Source organism: Melopsittacus undulatus, chromosome 9 (assembly GCF_012275295.1).
Source record: "Melopsittacus undulatus isolate bMelUnd1 chromosome 9, bMelUnd1.mat.Z, whole genome shotgun sequence".
In the NCBI taxonomy this organism is placed as follows: Eukaryota; Metazoa; Chordata; class Aves; order Psittaciformes; family Psittaculidae; genus Melopsittacus; species Melopsittacus undulatus.
Genome location: NC_047535.1, coordinates 11,201,358 through 11,219,264, shown reverse-complemented (window position 1 = coordinate 11,219,264; position 17,907 = coordinate 11,201,358). Strand labels below are relative to the sequence as shown.

At 50.7% G+C, this 17,907-nt stretch overlaps 3 long non-coding RNA genes and 3 other non-coding genes across 6 annotated transcripts; 3 read left to right on the top strand and 3 right to left on the bottom strand.

Moving 5' to 3' along the window:
- Positions 1 to 352: 352 nt before the first annotated feature.
- Positions 353 to 2,021, top strand: LOC117436675 (uncharacterized). The gene is made up of 2 exons (XR_004550005.1): positions 353 to 703; positions 1,235 to 2,021. It is a non-coding gene; the product is annotated as an uncharacterized lncRNA (long non-coding RNA).
- Positions 2,022 to 2,621: 600 nt separating this feature from the next.
- On the bottom strand, positions 2,622 to 2,693 carry TRNAQ-CUG (transfer RNA glutamine (anticodon CUG)). The gene has a single exon. It is a non-coding gene; the product is annotated as a tRNA-Gln (tRNA).
- Positions 2,694 to 6,658: 3,965 nt separating this feature from the next.
- LOC117436679 (uncharacterized) lies at positions 6,659 to 8,036 on the top strand. Its single transcript, XR_004550009.1, has 2 exons — positions 6,659 to 6,727; positions 7,260 to 8,036. It is a non-coding gene; the product is annotated as an uncharacterized lncRNA (long non-coding RNA).
- A 3,476-nt stretch (positions 8,037 to 11,512) lies between these two features.
- On the bottom strand, positions 11,513 to 11,584 carry TRNAM-CAU (transfer RNA methionine (anticodon CAU)). Its single transcript has one exon. It is a non-coding gene; the product is annotated as a tRNA-Met (tRNA).
- A 514-nt stretch (positions 11,585 to 12,098) lies between these two features.
- Positions 12,099 to 12,170, top strand: TRNAM-CAU (transfer RNA methionine (anticodon CAU)). The gene has a single exon. It is a non-coding gene; the product is annotated as a tRNA-Met (tRNA).
- A 3,472-nt stretch (positions 12,171 to 15,642) lies between these two features.
- Positions 15,643 to 16,983, bottom strand: LOC117436678 (uncharacterized). Its single transcript, XR_004550007.1, has 2 exons — positions 16,952 to 16,983; positions 15,643 to 16,419 (listed from the first exon to the last, which is right to left on the bottom strand). It is a non-coding gene; the product is annotated as an uncharacterized lncRNA (long non-coding RNA).
- Positions 16,984 to 17,907: the final 924 nt, after the last annotated feature.

Below are 17,907 nucleotides of genomic sequence, written 5' to 3'. Positions count from 1 at the left end.
AGGTCAAATTGGGTGTGGGTCCCACGCAGGGAAGATGGCAGGCATCTCTTTCATCACAAAACCAGGCCGTGGTAGAGCCTGATGAGCATGTGCAGGGCGCTAACGGCCATCACTCCTTCCCACAGAAAAGTTCCTTATGGTGTACAATAGTCCTTCCTTGCTGTTGAGATTTGCCACATCATTGAAAAAGCTGAGTTTCACTTCACGTATGGGTTCATGCAGTCTTGACCTTCTGATTGAGCTTACTCAGAGTATCCTGTGTCCCTACAATGACCTGTGGGGAGCATGTCTCTTCATGTTATCCGTAGTGCCTGAAAGGAAAGCCCTTGAGCTGATCTCATAACTGAATTTCACCATGACCGATAGCCGCACTCAACACTAACAAGGTAGAGGGATAGAAACACACTCTAAATATCCTTCTGCACATGCCTGAGACATCTGAGTTGATCGATTTTACAAAGGCAGGGCAAAGATGAGTTGTTCTGATGTTCAGTGATAGAAAGAGGGAGCACAGCATTTTAGATGAAAGATGCAAGGGCGTCATCCCCAGTGAGGCCTTGGCAAGCAGCAGCTACTACGTGTTCAGATGCTTCATGAGCAAGGAATGTTGATTCCCCCTAGGGCTCTGGAACACAGCATAAAAGCCTGCTCTACTCCAGGCTCTGCATCTTCCTCTCTTGCTTCCCTTTCCTCTAAGAACAAGGTAAGCCTGAGTCTGCTCTATCTCTCTCTGTGGACTGAAGTTCTGTGCTGGTGCCTACTCAGGCTGATACTGGGCTGCTTCCGCTCGGCCCTGCAATAGAAGCAGTCAGCCCCTGAGACTTCTGTCCTTTTCATGGAGGTGACTGGGGGGAGCTGGGAAGAGGAGGGTTTTCCAAGCAGAAAGGATCAGTGGGGCTCAGATGCAGGGATGTCTGCTCACCAGAATTTGCATGTCCATCAGATGGTCTCTAACCAAATGGCCAATGCATGCAGAGCTGTCTTCAATGCAGCACTGTTTGCTCTGGAGATGGGGTGTGATCAGGCAGTCCACAGGGGCTTTAACCCCAGTGAACTGGGTCCTGTTACAAAAGGGGCCAGTCTTCCAGTTCCATGCAGCCTGCTGGGGCACTGAGGGCTCTGGATGTTGCAAAGTCACTGCGTGTATTTAAACCAAGATCTACCCGCAGAGGACGAAGAAGACAAGGACACGCTAATATTGAGATTTGTGCTCCCTGCCTGCTCTGTGTTTCAGCTTTGCCTCGCTCACCGAGAGATGTCTTGCTTCAGACCATGTCCCCCACGCCCCTGTGGCACCTGTGGCCCAACGCCACTTGCAAGCAGCTGCAGTGAGCCCTGTGTCGCCCGCTGTGCTGACTCGACCATTGCCATCGAGGCTTCCCCGGTGTTGGTGACCCTGCCGGGCCCCATCCTCACCTCTTTCCCGCAGAGCACAGCCGTGGGATCCTCTCTGTCAGCTGCGGTTGGGAGCGCCCTCAGCACTGGTGGGGTTCCCATCTCTTCTGGGGGCTCCCTTGGTCTGGGGGGGTCAGGCCTGTGTCTGCCTCCCCCTCGCTGCAGTTTCAACTGCTGAAGCTGGCAGATCATCCACATTGGAGCCAGAAGGAAGATGTGCACCCTGTATGAGCAGGAACATGGCCACGGTTTCCAGATGAGCTGGGTGTCCTCTTCCCACCTGCCAATATGGTGCTGTGCCTCCTGCTTTTCACTGCAGGGCAGGCCTTGCTCTACCTTCTCTGGCTCTGCTTAGCCCTGAGCCCCTGAGAGAAAGGGCTCCTTCTCTTCAGCTTTACTGAACCTCCTACTGATGTGGGGGGAGTTGCAGAATCAGGGACTGCTCTTGGTGGCCTGGGAATACCACCAGGTGGAGCAGAATGGGAAAAGTGAACCGCTTTGTGTCCAACTTGTCCTTTGGAAACTGGTGGTTCTCTGTGCCTCCCTGAACCCTGCAGACATCTTTCTTGGTCTCTGTTCTGTGCCCCTGCATTTGCTCCTTCTGATTAAAGACTGTGTGCAGCATATCTGAAGACTCGTGGTGCTTTGTTCTCCTCCCCCTCCACTTAACTACCTGCTGTGCAAGGAGAGATCTGCTGTCTCTCATGACATGTCCCAAGCATGGACTACTGCAATATATTGCTGGAGCTCCCTGAACTGAACGAGTAGCAATTGGCAAGGATCAAGTTGGCAAAGAGAAACAGAAAAGCCCCAGAGAAACTGAGAGAGCAAGAAGCAGTGGGCAGAGTTGGAACTCTGGCTGCTGCCAGAGGCATTGGTGGTCAGAGATGGGAGAAGGTTGCTCAGGGAGTTGAAGATTCTCCATCTTTGGAGGTGTCCAACATAGAATCAGGCAAGGTCAGGAAAAATGTCCCCTGCTTGGCCTGGACTTTGACTTTCTGATTTACACCTCAGGTGTTGCATGATTTGATGAGAAACTCATGCATGCCCTCACGCAGGAGCAGCCAACATGTGCAAGGAAGCACAGAGGGTGCAAGGAAGCACAGTGGGTGCAAGGGCCAATGATCCAGATCAAAGTGCATGACACAACTGACTCAACAGCAAAAGCAAGGCTGTCAAGGTGTAAGCATGCTGAGAAAGGTCTGAGGGAGACAAAACCTTCCACAAGGTCCCACTGAGATTTGAACTCAGATCGCTGGATTCAGAGTCCAGAGTGCTCACCATTACACCATGGGACCTGTAGACACATGCTTTATAGGTCTTTGTCCTGCAGCCACCCTCCCTGAGACATAGGCTCCTGGCTCAGCTTGAAGTCTTTCCATGTCCCTGGCCATCAGTCATCAAGAGCAGCTTTCCTTCAGGGACGCTGGGCACATTTCACTCACAGAAAAGGTAGTGGCACAGCATTTTCTACAAGTCTCGCAGACCCTCTCTCACGAGGCACAGGCTGGTATCCCCCGAGAATCTTCCTTTTGCCTGATGAAACCTCCTGAAGACTTTTCCTGTTTAACATCTTCAACACTCGTACCTCAAAGGGTACATTCGCAGCCCAGTGATGGGTGGTTCTGTGATTGTGGGCTCTGGTGATGTTTTCTCCGTTCAACCATGCATGTTGGGCAGCCTCTCAATCTGCCACTCAAAGTTATGGTGTGTCCAGTTTCTCACCCTGTAGCTCATACTAAGCAGCCTTTGCCCAGATATCCTTCCTCTCAGTTGCACTCCTAGACAAGATCCTGACCTTGACAAATGATTCCATTGCCATCACCACTCGGCTACAACTACCTGATGCAGCCCTCTCTGCCACGCAGATTACAGTGCCTGTGCAATGACACCTGGCTCCCAGGGAGCTTCAGGGCAATGCTTCACTTTGAGATTTCTAGCCAGGACTTTCACTGCACATGTAATGAATCAAAGACCTATCTGTGTTATCTCCAGGCACCCTGGAGACGCTGACTCACCCTGTTCAGGAGACGGCACTGCAGGGACATCCTCAACCTGGGTACAGCACAGTTCCTGGCAGCTAAGAGCTGAGACAACTTCATGTCTCTTGCAGCTTATGGCCTATGGACCAAGGAAAAAAAGAGCCCCTCAGAATGGGACTCTCAGTCTGAAGGCGACAAAGCTACTCAAACCTTTTCTAGTTTAACAGTTGCTTAAAGCAAAACCAGCTACAGTCCTTCCTCTGCTGACATTCAGAAAACAGTCTGCATGGTGAGGTTGTCTGTGGCATTTGTGTTAGCACAGTGTTTACAGGCTTCCCTGCATCTCAACCTACAAAAGGACCTCGAGTCCATCTCTCAGAGCACCTGAGAGTAATTGTGATGAAAAAGGCAGAAATGCCTTTGAGGAAGAAGAACTTTTGGAGGATTGAGGCTATGAGCTCTGGCAAGGCAGGCTTGCCTGCATCCAGGGCACTGTGTTCTCTGAAGTCCACAGCAGCATGACTCATGTTAGCCTGCAATTCAGGGGTTTTCCCAACTCTTCCACATCACAAGGACTCCCAACTATTCTGGGAGACTGATCCGATGTCCCTTTGTAATTTGAAATGCATGGAAATGGCCACCCCAGCTCTGACAGAGAACAATGAGCTTCTGGCTCCCTTCCCTGCAGCTCTCCTCAAAAGCAGGCCATCCAGGCATCTGATCTCTGGGACACCCTTGCTGAGAAAAACACGTCAATTTGGGTGTGGGTCTCACTCAGGGAAGATGGCGGGCATCTCTGTCGTCACAAAACCAGGCCGTGGTGGAGCCTGATGAACTTAAACAAGGTGCTCATGGCTATCACTCCTTCCAGCAGGGAATTTTCTCATAGTGCACAATGGTCCTTTCTTGCTGTTGAGGGTACAGAGGTGAGAGTGTCCGTCCCGCAGTTCCCCAGGTCTTCCTTTCTTCCCTTTATATATCTGGGGGGTTATATTTCCCCTTTTCCAGCCACTGGGCATTTTACAACTTCACTATTTTGATGGATAGTGGTTTAGCAACTTCCTCTGACAGTTCCTGCAGATCTCTTGGGTGCATCTCCTCAGTTCCCAAAGGACTTGTGCACTTTCAAGTTCCTGACGTGGTCTTGAACTTCCATCTTCTTCATGCTGGTCACAGACAGGCCTCCCGCTTGGCTCACCTGAAGTGTGGGGCTACAACTTCTTTCACCTTCCTTTGCTGTTCTGTGTACCTGAAGAATGCCTTCTAGTTATTTTTCATGGCCCCAGACAAGTTCAGCTCCAACTATGGTTTGGTTTTCCGGATGTCCTTCATACACACCCATGACATTCTCTGTAATCTGCCCTGGATGTTTATCCCTGCCTTCACTGTCTGTGCATATTTGGTATGTTCTCATTTTAGTTTAGGTTAGGTTAGGTTAGTTTAGTTTAGTTTAGTTTGGTTCTGTTTGGTTTCGTTCAGTTTGGCTTGGTTCGGTTTATTTTGGTTCAGTTTGCTTAAGAGGCCTTCCCTTCCCAAACCTAGACTCCTGCTTCCCCTGTCCGACCTCTTGCATGTTGTTATTTCTAGAGGCTTCAGAAAAATATCTTTCAATATGTCTCAGCTCTCGGCATCCTTTATCTCTGAGGCCATTTTCCAAGAACTCGCACATGGTAGCGCCTTAAACAGCCAATAGTGTGCCTTTCTACCATGTAGGGTCCTGACTCTACTTTTTACCTACCCTATACCTCTCAAGGCTGAGAATTCTACCAAGACATGATTGCTGCTGACCAGGCGACCTCCTGTCTTGATCCCTCTGCTAAGTTCTTCTGCACTAGTAAGGAGCAGGGCTAGCAGTGTCTCTCCTCTGATCAAATTCTCCATCACCTCTACAAGGAAGTAGTCCACAACAGACTCCAGTAGTATCCTGGACTGCTTTTGGATTGCTCTGTCACTTTGTCAACAGATGTCTTGGTGGTTGAAGTGCCTTGTCGGGGTCAGGACCTAAGAGGAGACGATGCCTCCTAAGGCTTTGCCACAGGCAGTTTTTACTGCCCACCAGCTCAGATAACAAAGGGAGATTGAAAATGATAGGTAGCAGGCCAGTGTGTCAGGCAGCTCTCTTTTAAGCGACTTCTCCATGGGATCTCCATAATTATGTCCCTTGATGACTAAACCATGCTCTAAGACTCCTTCCAGCCATGGGCCTGGGCTGAACGTGGGAAGTGGGGAACCTGCTGGAAACAAGGAAATCAGAACTTCGGAGGGTGATCAAAGAGATGCTGCATCCTTCCTGAAAGGAACCCACACACTCATTGACCTGTTTTGCTCTTTGATGAAGCTGGCACCTGAAGCTATGAGCTCTGCTGTGCCTGGCAGACCTGAGAACAGGACACCATCTCCACTAAAGTCAACAGCAGCGTGGCTCATGTTAGCCTACAATTCCGGGGTTTTCCCAACTCTTCCACATCACAAGGACTCCCAGATGCTCTAGGAAACTGATCTGATGTCCCTTTGTAATTTGAAATGCATGGAATTGGCCACTCCACACGTGATCGAAAAAATGGGTTATGACCTCATGGACCCCAGCCTCTAACTTCTCCTCGAAAGCAGGCCATCCAGGCATCTGGTCTCTGGGATGCCCTTGCTGAGCAAAACCAGTCAAATTGGTGTGAGTCCTACTCAGAGAAGGTGGCAGGCATCTCTTTCATCCCAAAACCAGGCAGTGGTAGAGCCTGATGAGTATACGCAAGATGCTCATGGCCATCAGTCCTTCCTGAGAAATGTTATTTATGGCACACAATGGTCCTTGCTTGCTGTTGAGTTTTGCCACATCCCTGCCGAGCTCAGTTTCTCCTCATATATGGGTTTGTGCAGTCTTGACCTTCTGTTTGAACTCCTGTGTCCCTGCAATTACCCGTGGGGAGCAATTGTCTCTCCATGTTAGCCAGAGTGCCTGAAAGGAAAGCACGTGAGAGCTGCCTTGAGTTGTCCCTCACAGCTGAATTTGACTATGACTGATAGGCGCGCTCAACACTAATAAGGCAAAGGGATGGAAACACACTCCAAATATCCTTCTGCACATGCCTGGGACATCTGAGTTGATCGATCTTATGAAGGCGCGGCACAGATGAGTTGTTCATCAATAGAAACGGGGAGCACAGTATTTCAGATGAAAGAGGCAAGGGCTTCATCACCAGCGAGGTCTTGGCAAAAAGCAGCTACTACGTGTTCAGATGCTTCATGAGCAAGGAATGTTGATTCCCCCCAGGGCTCTGGAACACAGCATAAAAGCCTGCTCTGCTCCAGGCTCTGCATCTTCCTCTCTTGCTTCCCTTTCCTCTAAGAACAAGGTAAGCCTGAGTCTGCTCTATCTCTTTCTGTGGGCCGAAGTTCTGTGCTGGTGCCTACTTAGGCTGATACTGGGCTGCCTCTGCTCAGCCCTGCAATGGGAATAGTCAACCCCTGAGACTTCTGTCCTTTTCATGGAGGTGACTGGGGGGAGCTGGGAAGAGGAGGGTTTTCCAAGCAGAAAGGATCAGTGGGGCTCAGATGCAGGGATGTTTTCCCGCCAGAATTTGCATGTCCATCAGATGGTCTCTAACCAAATGGCCAATGCATGCAGAGCTGTCTTCAATGCAGCACTGTTTGCTCTGGAGATGGGGTGTGATCAGGCAGTCCACAGGGGCTTTAACCCCAGTGAACTGGGTCCTGTTACAAAAGGGGCCAGTCTTCCAGTTCCATGCAGCCTGCTGGGGCACTGAGGGCTCTGGATGTTGCAAAGTCACTGCGTGTATTTAAACCAAGATCTATTCGCAGAGAGACGAAGAAGACAAGGACACGCTAATATTGAGGTTTGTGCTCCCTGCCTGCTCTGTGTTTCAGCTTTGCCTCGCTCACCGAGAGATGTCTTGCTTCAGACCATGTCCCCCACGCCCCTGCGGCACCTGTGGCCCAACGCCACTTGCAAGCAGCTGCAGTGAGCCCTGTGTCGCCCGCTGTGCTGACTCGACCGTTGCCATCGAGGCCTCCCCGGTGTTGGTGACCCTGCCGGGCCCCATCCTTACCTCTTTCTCGCAGAGCACAGCCGTGGGATCCTCTCTGTCAGCTGCGGTTGGGAGCGCCCTCAGCACTGGTGGGGTTCCCATCTCTTCTGGGGGCTCCCTTGGTCTGGGGGGGTCAGGCCTGTGTCTGCCTCCCCCTCGCTGCAGTTTCAACTGCTGAAGCTGGCCTATGGAGCCAGAAGGAGCACAGGCACCCTGCAGTAGGAGGAGCATGGCCACGGCTTCCACATGGGTTGGGTGTCCTCTTCCCACCTAGCAGGAGGGTCTTGTGTCTGCTACTCCTTGCTCCAGGATGAGCCTCACGCTGCCTCCTCCAGCTCTGCTTTGCCCTGAGCCCCTGAGAGTAAGGGCTCATTCTCTTCTGCTTTGCTGAACTTCCTGCTGATGTGGGGAGTGTTCTGGAGTCAGGGACTGCTCTTGGTGGCCTGGGATGGCAATCAGGTGGAGCAGAATGGAAAAAGGGAAGCTATTTTTGTGGAGCTCATCCTTGGGAAACGGGCCGTTCTCTGTGCCTCCGCGAACCCTGCAGACGTCTTTCTTGGTCTCTGTTCTGTGCCCCTGTTTTTGCTCCTTCTGATTAAAGACTTTGTGCAACACAGCTGGAGATTTGTAGTTGTTTGTTCTCGTCTTCCCTCAGTTAGCTACCTGCTCTGCAAGTGCTGATGTATGTTGTTACTCAGAGTTGTTTTGGAGGCTAAAATCACCTAAGCTGCTCAGGCGTGAAACAAGGTGCCCTACGTGCAAGCATGCAGCCAACCACTAGATGCAGTGCCACTGATCTGTCTTGGAAATAATGCATCCCTCTCCTCAATGATGCACCTTGAATTCCTTTCATTACTCACTGCTGCTAGAGGTTTATGAACTTTGGGGCAGGTCCACGTCTTTTCCTGACTGAATGATGTTGCTTCACCTTCCTCTCTTGGTCAAATCTGCTCCCAGCAGCAAGTGGAAATCCTTCTGCAAAGTTTCCTTCCTCTATTGGAGACTTCGCTGTCTGCATGCCTTGTGCTCTTACAAGGGACTCCTCTAGTGTGATCGTGAGGGTGATCGTGTGCTTCTGCACAGCTAGGGGATCAGGCAGCCCTTCCAAAGGGTCACTGAGGTGATTTAGGACTTGGATCATCTGTCATACAAGTACAGGCTGGGAGAGCTGGGCTTGGTTAGCCTGTGAAAGGGAAGGCTGAGAGGACATCTTATGCTTTTCTCTAAATGTATGGGGCAGGAGAATGTACAGGTGGACTAAAGATAGAGAACCATCCTCTTGCTTTCAGCTAGAAGATCTAGTTCTAAGAGGCTCCTTGTGTTTCCCTTGGTCCACAGACCATAAGCTGCAAGAAAACTTAAGTTGTTTCAATTCTTAGTTACCAGGAACACTATTACACCCAATTCCAGTAAACTTCAGGTTGTCTCTGCAGTGCTGGAGCCTGGACAAGGTAGGTCAGCAGCCCTGCAGGTTGGCTGGGGTATTGATCTCCAAGACATGCAGTCTTGATCCTTCAGGGGAGTTTTTCAACCCAAGTTACAGTGCTTAGCAGAGTCTGTTTTCAGGGAAGAGTGCTTTAGAGGAAATAACGCTGTGGTGTTAGCACAGGCATTGTACATACCAGCATCCCCTCTGAAAGGGAGGAGTCCCCAGCCTTGATCAGCTGGCTCTGGAGAGTTGGAAAAGGTGGAGGATGAAGAGCAAATTCACTCCAGTGTGATTTTGAGACATTACATAAAGGACAGGCTTCCTCGCACTGTATTCCCAAATATGCATATCTGGCCTTGTGAAGCATAATGCATGCTTTGGTTCCCACCAGGGAATTGTTGATCTTCATCTGTACCCTGCCACAGCAACATGCTTTTCTTGCTAGGGGCAAGCAGGAGCAGCAGGAGGTCCAGCTCTAGGCCAGACCAAAAATCCCTCTCCTCTGGCTCCTGTTCCAACATCACAGTGAGGAGCTCAGCAGGAGGAAAACTCTCATCTCAGAAGGGTGTTCTCCAGGACCCCAAGCAGCTGACACTGTATCAGTATTTCTCACCAGCAACCTTATGTGGGATCCCTCGGAGATAAACTTCAATGAAGAGAGAGACTGTCCAACAAAACCAGATGTATCATGGCAGACAATGGGAGACCAGAGGCCAGTTGCTTTTCACCCAAGGTTACGGGAACACTGCGCTGCCTCTGCGCTGCTTTGATTACAGCAGTCTGTGGCAGCACAGTGGAGTTTACCAGATGAGTGGGTTGGGGACACAGAGGTGTTTGCAGGAGTCTGGAGAGCAGCAGAGGAGTGTTCTGTGCCTTTGAGCATGGCTGGTACAGTGACCAGCAGTGTTGCCTGTGAAGCAGCTGCTCTGTGCTTGCTTGCTTCCTTACTGGTGGGGAAGCTGAGCAAGCAGCTCTAGAAAAGCAAGGTACCTTGAACACTATCAGAAGCAAAATTCTAAGTGTGTTGGCCAGGAATCAAACCTGGGTCAACTGCTTGGAAGGCAGCTATGCTCACCACTATGCCACCAGCTCTCTCTCTTTAAGGCTTTTCTCTATCTCCTCTGAGTCACAGACCTGTCTCCCTCCTGCTTCTCAATGGACTGGCCAGCCTCCTCCTTCCAGCCACCTGCACTTCCTCAAGCTGCTAAAAGTTGGGGAGTTTCTGCATATGTGAGGTGCTGGCTGGGGAATCAACTCCGCTAGCCACAGACTTGTGGAGATCAGCATCAAGGACTATCCAGGGCTGGACCATAACACTAAGCAACCTGGGATGGAGTTCCAGACGTGGACTTTGTCTCAAACTATGGTACAGTGTAGTGGTTTAAACCCAGCTGGCAACTGAGTGCGACACAGCTGCTCGCTCACACCTCCCCACCCCACCCGGGCACGATGGGGAGGAGAATTGAAAAAAAATGTAAAACCTGCAGACTGAGATAAGAACAGTTTAATAGCTACAATAAAGTACAATACAATACTAATACTAATAACAATAATATGGGAAATAACAAGGGGAGATAATATAAAACAAAAAGGGGGGGGAGAAATATAAAACAGTAAACACAAGTGATGCACAATACAGTTGCTCACCGACACAAGCAGTCATGGGTCCCTTCCAGGTAGCTCCCCCCAGTTTATATACTGAGTATGACGTTCTACGGTATGGAATACCCCTTCTGTGATCACTCTTTTCCCTATCTTCAGTGGGATGTCAGGCATGGAAAATAGGATGAGAAAGCTTCCAGGTCAAGATAAATATAGGACCATGGAAAACACTATTGTGGGCAAAGCAGACTCAGCATGGGGTGAATTAGCTTTTTGCCAATTTGAAATAGAGTCTACATAGCAAGAAACAAAAGGACAAACATGAAACACCAGCTTTCCTCCCACGTACCCAGGCTGAACTTCACTCCAAACTCCTCTAACCAAGTGGCACAGGGGGGATGCATTTTCCTTCTGCTCTTCATGAACCTCTCGCTTTCTCTTCTCTCTGTCTCACATGTTCTACCCTTTCTAGAATATGTTTTCACAAGGAGGTTACAAATTTGGCTGATGGCACAGCTGTGTCCCGAAATGGGTCTACTGTGGAGATGGAACCACCTGTGAGCAGTGCAGGGCAGCCCCTTAGCTCCTCTCAAAGAGACCACCTTGGAGCACTCCCTTTGCCCTAAACTACCCAACACCTAGCCACATATAGCCAATACAATGCCCATTGGGAATGGCTCCTTGGTCCTGCTCCTGGCTGAACACACTGCTGGCCATGGCAGAAAACGGACTAGGACAGAGAAAGCCTCCAGGTGGTTGAGCCAACGACCTTGGTGCTCCCCAGACTAGCACCAGGCTTGTGCTGCTTCGCCCCTGGAGCCTGGGTGTCCCTGCTCATGGCTGGGAAGTTGGGATTGAGCTGCCCAATGGGAAGGCAGAAACACCAACGTTCCCAGGACACCCACTGCCTTTTGGGGGGAAGGAGCTGAGGGAGAGCCAGGGCCACGTGTGCACAGAGAGCAGGAGCGCAGCAGTGTGCAGACACTTGCTGAAGGCTTCAAGGCACTGCGTCGTGGTGGTGGTGTCCCCTGCCTCTGGAGCGAGGAAAAAAAAATCCCAATTAGCAGAGGATGGTTTCGATCCATCGACCTCTGGGTTATGGGCCCAGCACGCTTCCGCTGCGCCACTCTGCTCCACCAACAGCATTTTTTTTCACACCTTCCACAGCTCAGCCTGATGCTCCGTGGTGCTGCCAGCACCTGCATTTGTTCTCACATCTCTTTCCTTTCCTCCTACCTGTGCTCTCCCCATAACTGTCCTTTTCCCCGAGCAGTCTGAGCTCTCCATTAACTTTGTTTGTACAAAACTTTTGACCTGGCTCGCCCCAAACTCTGTCAGGTGGATCACTTTTGAACTGGGACTCTCTTCTTTTATTTGGTCCCCATATGGACCCTCTTCTGAGGCCAGTGTGGTTTGTCTTCCCACAAACCCGGCATAACAGCAGATATACTTAGGCCAGATCACTTATATTATACCAAGAGCATTAAACGAATCCGGGGCTGGGGGGCAAACTATCCCGGACGGTACAAGAAACTGACATCAGAATGGGATCCAAACATCTCAGAAGTGGGAACAAATGCAGGTGCTGGCAGCACCACGGAGCATCAGGCTGAGCTGTGGAAGGTGTGAAAAAAATGCTGTTGGTGGAGCAGAGTGGCGCAGCGGAAGCGTGCTGGGCCCATAACCCAGAGGTCGATGGATCGAAACCATCCTCTGCTAATTGGGATTTTTTTTCCTCGCTCCAGAGGCAGGGGACACCACCACCACGACGCAGTGCCTTGAAGCCTTCAGCAAGTGTCTGCACACTGCTGCGCTCCTGCTCTCTGTGCACACGTGGCCCTGGCTCTCCCTCAGCTCCTTCCCCCCAAAAGGCAGTGGGTGTCCTGGGAACGTTGGTGTTTCTGCCTTCCCATTGGGCAGCTCAATCCCAACTTCCCAGCCATGAGCAGGGACACCCAGGCTCCAGGGGCGAAGCAGCACAAGCCTGGTGCTAGTCTGGGGAGCACCAAGGTCGTTGGCTCAACCACCTGGAGGCTTTCTCTGTCCTAGTCCGTTTTCTGCCATGGCCAGCAGTGTGTTCAGCCAGGAGCAGGACCAAGGAGCCATTCCCAATGGGCATTGTATTGGCTATATGTGGCTAGGTGTTGGGTAGTTTAGGGCAAAGGGAGTGCTCCAAGGTGGTCTCTTTGAGAGGAGCTAAGGGGCTGCCCTGCACTGCTCACAGGTGGTTCCATCTCCACAGTAGACCCATTTCGGGACACAGCTGTGCCATCAGCCAAATTTGTAACCTCCTTGTGAAAACATATTCTAGAAAGGGTAGAACATGTGAGACAGAGAGAAGAGAAAGCGAGAGGTTCATGAAGAGCAGAAGGAAAATGCATCCCCCCTGTGCCACTTGGTTAGAGGAGTTTGGAGTGAAGTTCAGCCTGGGTACGTGGGAGGAAAGCTGGTGTTTCATGTTTGTCCTTTTGTTTCTTGCTATGTAGACTCTATTTCAAATTGGCAAAAAGCTAATTCACCCCATGCTGAGTCTGCTTTGCCCACAATAGTGTTTTCCATGGTCCTATATTTATCTTGACCTGGAAGCTTTCTCATCCTATTTTCCATGCCTGACATCCCACTGAAGATAGGGAAAAGAGTGATCACAGAAGGGGTATTCCATACCGTAGAACGTCATACTCAGTATATAAACTGGGGGGAGCTACCTGGAAGGGACCCATGACTGCTTGTGTCGGTGAGCAACTGTATTGTGCATCACTTGTGTTTACTGTTTTATATTTCTCCCCCCCCTTTTTGTTTTATATTATCTCCCCTTGTTATTTCCCATATTATTGTTATTAGTATTAGTATTGTATTGTACTTTATTGTAGCTATTAAACTGTTCTTATCTCAGTCTGCAGGTTTTACATTTTTTTCAATTCTCCTCCCCATCGTGCCCGGGGTGGGTGGGGAGGTGTGAGCGAGCAGCTGTGTCGCACTCAGTTGCCAGCTGGGTTTAAACCACTACACTGTACCATAGTTTGAGACAAAGTCCACGTCTGGAACTCCATCCCAGGTTGCTTAGTGTTATGGTCCAGCCCTGGATAGTCCTTGATGCTGATCTCCACAAGTCTGTGGCTAGCGGAGTTGATTCCCCAGCCAGCACCTCACATATGCAGAAACTCCCCAACTTTTAGCAGCTTGAGGAAGTGCAGGTGGCTGGAAGGAGGAGGCTGGCCAGTCCATTGAGAAGCAGGAGGGAGACAGGTCTGTGACTCAGAGGAGATAGAGAAAAGCCTTAAAGAGAGAGAGCTGGTGGCATAGTGGTGAGCATAGCTGCCTTCCAAGCAGTTGACCCAGGTTTGATTCCTGGCCAACACACTTAGAATTTTGCTTCTGATAGTGTTCAAGGTACCTTGCTTTTCTAGAGCTGCTTGCTCAGCTTCCCCACCAGTAAGGAAGCAAGCAAGCACAGAGCAGCTGCTTCACAGGCAACACTGCTGGTCACTGTACCAGCCATGCTCAAAGGCACAGAACACTCCTCTGCTGCTCTCCAGACTCCTGCAAACACCTCTGTGTCCCCAACCCACTCATCTGGTAAACTCCACTGTGCTGCCACAGACTGCTGTAATCAAAGCAGCGCAGAGGCAGCGCAGTGTTCCCGTAACCTTGGGTGAAAAGCAACTGGCCTCTGGTCTCCCATTGTCTGCCATGATACATCTGGTTTTGTTGGACAGTCTCTCTCTTCATTGAAGTTTATCTCCGAGGGATCCCACATAAGGTTGCTGGTGAGAAATACTGATACAGTGTCAGCTGCTTGGGGTCCTGGAGAACACCCTTCTGAGATGAGAGTTTTCCTCCTGCTGAGCTCCTCACTGTGATGTTGGAACAGGAGCCAGAGGAGAGGGATTTTTGGTCTGGCCTAGAGCTGGACCTCCTGCTGCTCCTGCTTGCCCCTAGCAAGAAAAGCATGTTGCTGTGGCAGGGTACAGATGAAGATCAACAATTCCCTGGTGGGAACCAAAGCATGCATTATGCTTCACAAGGCCAGATATGCATATTTGGGAATACAGTGCGAGGAAGCCTGTCCTTTATGTAATGTCTCAAAATCACACTGGAGTGAATTTGCTCTTCATCCTCCACCTTTTCCAACTCTCCAGAGCCAGCTGATCAAGGCTGGGGACTCCTCCCTTTCAGAGGGGATGCTGGTATGTACAATGCCTGTGCTAACACCACAGCGTTATTTCCTCTAAAGCACTCTTCCCTGAAAACAGACTCTGCTAAGCACTGTAACTTGGGTTGAAAAACTCCCCTGAAGGATCAAGACTGCATGTCTTGGAGATCAATACCCAGCCAACCTGCAGGGCTGCTGACCTACCTTGTCCAGGCTCCAGCACTGCAGAGACAACCTGAAGTTTACTGGAATTGGGTGTAATAGTGTTCCTGGTAACTAAGAATTGAAACAACTTAAGTTTTCTTGCAGCTTATGGTCTGTGGACCAAGGGAAACACAAGGAGCCTCTTAGAACTAGATCTTCTAGCTGAAAGCAAGAGGATGGTTCTCTATCTTTAGTCCACCTGTACATTCTCCTGCCCCATACATTTAGAGAAAAGCATAAGATGTCCTCTCAGCCTTCCCTTTCACAGGCTAACCAAGCCCAGCTCTCCCAGCCTGTACTTGTATGACAGATGATCCAAGTCCTAAATCACCTCAGTGACCCTTTGGAAGGGCTGCCTGATCCCCTAGCTGTGCAGAAGCACACGATCACCCTCACGATCACACTAGAGGAGTCCTTGTAAGAGCACAAGGCATGCAGACAGCGAAGTCTCCAATAGAGGAAGGAAACTTTGCAGAAGGATTTCCACTTGCTGCTGGGAGCAGATTTGACCAAGAGAGGAAGGTGAAGCAACATCATTCAGTCAGGAAAAGACGTGGACCTGCCCCAAAGTTCATAAACCTCTAGCAGCAGTGAGTAATGAAAGGAATTCAAGGTGCATCATTGAGGAGAGGGATGCATTATTTCCAAGACAGATCAGTGGCACTGCATCTAGTGGTTGGCTGCATGCTTGCACGTAGGGCACCTTGTTTCACGCCTGAGCAGCTTAGGTGATTTTAGCCTCCAAAACAACTCTGAGTAACAACATACATCAGCACTTGCAGAGCAGGTAGCTAACTGAGGGAAGACGAGAACAAACAACTACAAATCTCCAGCTGTGTTGCACAAAGTCTTTAATCAGAAGGAGCAAAAACAGGGGCACAGAACAGAGACCAAGAAAGACGTCTGCAGGGTTCGCGGAGGCACAGAGAACGGCCCGTTTCCCAAGGATGAGCTCCACAAAAATAGCTTCCCTTTTTCCATTCTGCTCCACCTGATTGCCATCCCAGGCCACCAAGAGCAGTCCCTGACTCCAGAACACTCCCCACATCAGCAGGAAGTTCAGCAAAGCAGAAGAGAATGAGCCCTTACTCTCAGGGGCTCAGGGCAAAGCAGAGCTGGAGGAGGCAGCGTGAGGCTCATCCTGGAGCAAGGAGTAGCAGACACAAGACCCTCCTGCTAGGTGGGAAGAGGACACCCAACCCATGTGGAAGCCGTGGCCATGCTCCTCCTACTGCAGGGTGCCTGTGCTCCTTCTGGCTCCATAGGCCAGCTTCAGCAGTTGAAACTGCAGCGAGGGGGAGGCAGACACAGGCCTGACCCCCCCAGACCAAGGGAGCCCCCAGAAGAGATGGGAACCCCACCAGTGCTGAGGGCGCTCCCAACCGCAGCTGACAGAGAGGATCCCACGGCTGTGCTCTGCGAGAAAGAGGTAAGGATGGGGCCCGGCAGGGTCACCAACACCGGGGAGGCCTCGATGGCAACGGTCGAGTCAGCACAGCGGGCGACACAGGGCTCACTGCAGCTGCTTGCAAGTGGCGTTGGGCCACAGGTGCCGCAGGGGCGTGGGGGACATGGTCTGAAGCAAGACATCTCTCGGTGAGCGAGGCAAAGCTGAAACACAGAGCAGGCAGGGAGCACAAACCTCAATATTAGCGTGTCCTTGTCTTCTTCGTCTCTCTGCGAATAGATCTTGGTTTAAATACACGCAGTGACTTTGCAACATCCAGAGCCCTCAGTGCCCCAGCAGGCTGCATGGAACTGGAAGACTGGCCCCTTTTGTAACAGGACCCAGTTCACTGGGGTTAAAGCCCCTGTGGACTGCCTGATCACACCCCATCTCCAGAGCAAACAGTGCTGCATTGAAGACAGCTCTGCATGCATTGGCCATTTGGTTAGAGACCATCTGATGGACATGCAAATTCTGGCGGGAAAACATCCCTGCATCTGAGCCCCACTGATCCTTTCTGCTTGGAAAACCCTCCTCTTCCCAGCTCCCCCCAGTCACCTCCATGAAAAGGACAGAAGTCTCAGGGGTTGACTATTCCCATTGCAGGGCCGAGCAGAGGCAGCCCAGTATCAGCCTAAGTAGGCACCAGCACAGAACTTCGGCCCACAGAAAGAGATAGAGCAGACTCAGGCTTACCTTGTTCTTAGAGGAAAGGGAAGCAAGAGAGGAAGATGCAGAGCCTGGAGCAGAGCAGGCTTTTATGCTGTGTTCCAGAGCCCTGGGGGGAATCAACATTCCTTGCTCATGAAGCATCTGAACACGTAGTAGCTGCTTTTTGCCAAGACCTCGCTGGTGATGAAGCCCTTGCCTCTTTCATCTGAAATACTGTGCTCCCCGTTTCTATTGATGAACAACTCATCTGTGCCGCGCCTTCATAAGATCGATCAACTCAGATGTCCCAGGCATGTGCAGAAGGATATTTGGAGTGTGTTTCCATCCCTTTGCCTTATTAGTGTTGAGCGCGCCTATCAGTCATAGTCAAATTCAGCTGTGAGGGACAACTCAAGGCAGCTCTCACGTGCTTTCCTTTCAGGCACTCTGGCTAACATGGAGAGACATTGCTCCCCACGGGTAATTGCAGGGACACAGGAGTTCAAACAGAAGGTCAAGACTGCACAAACCCATATATGAGGAGAAACTGAGCTCGGCAGGGATGTGGCAAAACTCAACAGCAAGCAAGGACCATTGTGTGCCATAAATAACATTTCTCAGGAAGGACTGATGGCCATGAGCATCTTGCGTATACTCATCAGGCTCTACCACTGCCTGGTTTTGGGATGAAAGAGATGCCTGCCACCTTCTCTGAGTAGGACTCACACCAATTTGACTGGTTTTGCTCAGCAAGGGCATCCCAGAGACCAGATGCCTGGATGGCCTGCTTTCGAGGAGAAGTTAGAGGCTGGGGTCCATGAGGTCATAACCCATTTTTTCGATCACGTGTGGAGTGGCCAATTCCATGCATTTCAAATTACAAAGGGACATCAGATCAGTTTCCTAGAGCATCTGGGAGTCCTTGTGATGTGGAAGAGTTGGGAAAACCCCGGAATTGTAGGCTAACATGAGCCACGCTGCTGTTGACTTTAGTGGAGATG